The following is a 3550-nucleotide window of genomic DNA, read 5'->3' as shown; positions in this document are numbered from 1 at the left end:
ATTTCTAAAGAATAACATTTTCACCTTTCAAAGGAAACCAAACCAAAGCCAAGCCTACATGTTAAGCTTTTGTTCCCATGGCTGGGCAGGGAAAAGCCCCATGGGTACCCGAGGGCCCCCACCCCACTGGGCATGGGCACCAAGTGGTCCCTCTTTCGTCCTGTGCCCACACCTGTCACCTACCACTGTCAGCTCCTCCCGCACATCCACACCCCAAAATGTCCTGTGCTGGTGACCCACCTACTAGGTGTGAGGCTGCTTGATAGCAGGCGCCTCTTTCTTTTCTGACTTCAGCCATCACACCAGGAGGGCGGTGACTCCTCTCTTGGTGGGCAGTGGGCTCTTCTGCAGGAACTGGCTGGACCACTGGGGTGTATCAACTTGTCCTTCTGGGATGTCTCTTGGTCTTCCTTTTTGGGTGACTTCGTCACCAGCCACTGCATCATTATTTGGCTGCTTCCACTTGCCTCTGAATACTAAGAGTAAGAAAAACTCACAGCATCCAGTGCCAGCTCCCTGGATGGACCAACTCAGCCAGAAGACAGAAGCAAAGGAAAGAGCTGGAGGGGTCAGAGCACAGCAGAGGACAGAAATGATCCAGAGTGCTAAGAAATGAGGCCGGCGACGCAGGCATCAGACCTGAGGATCACAGGCCACATGGTCTGTGCTCCTGTTGTTCCCACAGCCTAGGCTTCAGCAAAAAGGCTCTGAATGAGCACAGCGTGCCCCCACAACATGACCGCAGAGTAAGGACCGTGTGGAAATGGGTCAGAGTCTGGCACAAAATAAAGATATGTACATTTTTCATTTTTACAGGGGAAAAATATGTCAGAGTGCCAGGAGTTTCAAGAGAACTGAGGAAAAATAAAAATGATGGAAGTGATCATGAATGAGGGAAAATTTGTTAAGAGAAATGGGACAGATGGCTATCCCCAGGTCTCTGTCCTGACCCTGCTGAGCATGAGCTCTCCAGGTCCCTCCACATAGCCCCAGTGTCCTCACCCTCAGTAGTACTGGAGTCTGCTTTGTTAATTGCATTATAAGATAGGGCCTTGTGTAGCCCACACTGGCCTCGAACTTGCACCAGTCCTTCTGCTTCAGCCTCCAGAGTGCTGAAGTGGCAGGTGTGCCCCACCACAGCTGGCTCAATGGGGCCAGAGTTCATTAAACTGGGGAACTCGCTCCCCACTGCCTGAGTCCTAGGAATCCAGAGATCGCACAGGTGCTGCTAAGGTGGCTGGAGCCTCTCCACCTTGTCGCTGAAGCAAGTACAGAAGAACCAGCAGAGGCCAGCAGGCTCACGATGGACCTGAGCTTGGCTGAGGGATTCTGTGTCTTCACGAGTCACTCTCAAAAAAAGTAGACTTATGAGACTTACCGAGGATGCCTTCTCTTTCCTTTCTCCTTTTTTTTTTTTTTTTTTTTTTGGATGGGAACTGAATTCAGCCCATTTTCATAGTTTGAGGCAGGGTTCTAAGTCGCTAGAGTGCCCTAGTGGAGCTTGCACTTGTGATCCTCCTGCCTGAGGCTTTCAGGTCACTAGGATGTCAGGTGTGCAGCCCTGAACTCAGTTCCAACACAACTTCTTTGTGTGGGGGGTGGGTGCTGTGGGGACTTTCTGAGGCAGGGCCCAGGAATGCAGTCCAGGCTAGAGTGGAACTCCGAGTGATCCACCTGCCTCAGCCTTCAGTGTGTGGAGATTACAGGAGGGTGAGATCTTCTGAAGATGCCCAGGGAGAGAGAGTGCTTTCAGGGCTTAAAGCTATGACTAGGAAAGGCTACAGGCTGAGGGATAAGGCCACAGAGCAGGCCCTCAACTTTATGACCACCAAGTGGACAGGAATGCAGCACTCCTGGCTGTTGTTCCTCAAGTTATCAATGACAGGGATTTGGGCTAAAAGGTAATAATCTCTGTGGTGTGCATCAGCTTTAGGGCCTCCTAAGTGGGGACATCCCTGAGTCCAGCCACCTGGACACAGTCTCATCTCCAGCTAGGTTGGCAGGCATCCTGGGCATCAGGATGCTGGAGCAGAGACAGTGAGGGGAGAGTCACGGACTTGAGCCAGCTGATGGCAGCCACCGCAAAGCCCATCCATGGGAGTACTGCGCCAATGCCCATGTTAACAAACTGGTGGGCTTACTATGGTCCCCAGCCTACAGGGAAGGGTCAACAGATCCCTGTAAACTGTCTGCCAACAACTGCCTCTGACCTCACACCCTGGGAAAACCTACAGTAAGAGAGGGCTAGCTGGACACAGCAACATGGGCCTGTCATGCCATCTACTTGCGAGCCTGAGGCAGGAAGATTGCCTGAGCTCAGGAGTTCAAGACCAGCCTAGGCACAGAGCAAGACCTAGGTTCAAAAGTAAGGAAACCCTTATAATTTTTTTTTTTTTTAGTACAGGATCTACATGGTCTCACTGGACAGATTGAACTCATAGTGATTGTCCTGTTTCCAGCCTCCCAAGAGTGGGGTTACAGGTGTGTACCACCATGCCCAGTTTCCATTGCTCTCTCATGGAACCCCAGGGGCAGGACTGGTATGGCACAATGGGGATCAAATCCCAGTCTCTGCATCTGCCTAAGGAGGTGCTTTAACCTGCTGAGCTATCTGGCTGTCCCTCTTAAAATGTTTTTAACCTGGATGTATTTAATGATAAATGGCATCTTTGCACTGTATTATAGAGTACTTGGCAGTACCTAGCAGTGACTTTTGTTTTGAGTCAGGGTCTTGCTATATAGTTCAGGTTGCCGGTATTGAACCCACTAACCAAGATTGGCCTGCCAAGTGCTGCGATTAGAGGTATATACTATTACACCTGGTCAATAATACTTCTACCTTTCTCTTTTTGTGGTGGAACAGGGCCTTGCTATATAATTTAGGCTGTCCTCAAACTCACAATAAGCTGCCGCCAAGCCCAGCCTGCTTTATTTTTTTTTAACTACCTATAAAATAGTACTATAGTATTCTACAAGAAACAGGTAGGAATTCACAAATTCAAGCCTTGGCTGGGGAGATAGCTCAGTAGAATAAGTGCTTGTCTAGCAAGCGCAAGGGCCTGAATGCAATCCCTGGTTCCACCAAAAAACCAAAACAAACAAAAAACAAATTCAAGCCCAGCCTGGGAAACTTAGTAAGGTTCTATTTCAAAATTAAAAACAGGGGCCGAGGAGATAGCTCAGTAGAATAAGCACTTGCCTGCCTAGTTCAAGGGCCTGAGTTCATTCCCTGGTTCCACCAAAAAATAAAAATAAATAAAAGCAAAGGGCCAGCCAAAGAGCTCAGTGGATTACAATGCCTGCAAGCAGGTACAGGAGCTGGGGGCTTGATCCCTGGGCCTGACATGCTGGCCCTGCCCCCAAGGCATGCTGAGACACTGATTGAGATGGGGGTGTTGTGACTGGCACCTGTAATCCCAGCACTTGGGAGGCCATAAACAGGAGAATCACTATGAGTCCAATCTAATAGTGAGACCCTGAACACCCTGTAGACCCTTCCCTAAAATTAAAAGAAGAAGAAGAAGAAGAGGAAGAAGAAGAAGAAGAAGAA

The 3550-nt window shown here is 49.4% G+C and overlaps 1 pseudogene; it reads right to left on the bottom strand.

Annotated features, from left to right (window-relative positions):
• Positions 1–243: 243 nt before the first annotated feature.
• Positions 244–3550, bottom strand: part of LOC101575942 — a 7177-nt pseudogene continuing 3870 nt past the window's right edge.

The sequence above is a fragment of the Octodon degus genome, unplaced genomic scaffold (assembly GCF_000260255.1).
Source record: "Octodon degus isolate 3935 unplaced genomic scaffold, OctDeg1.0 scaffold00254, whole genome shotgun sequence".
In the NCBI taxonomy this organism is placed as follows: Eukaryota; Metazoa; Chordata; class Mammalia; order Rodentia; family Octodontidae; genus Octodon; species Octodon degus.
Note: the sequence above shows the minus strand (reverse complement) of the source record. Positions and strands in the feature narration are given on the sequence as shown.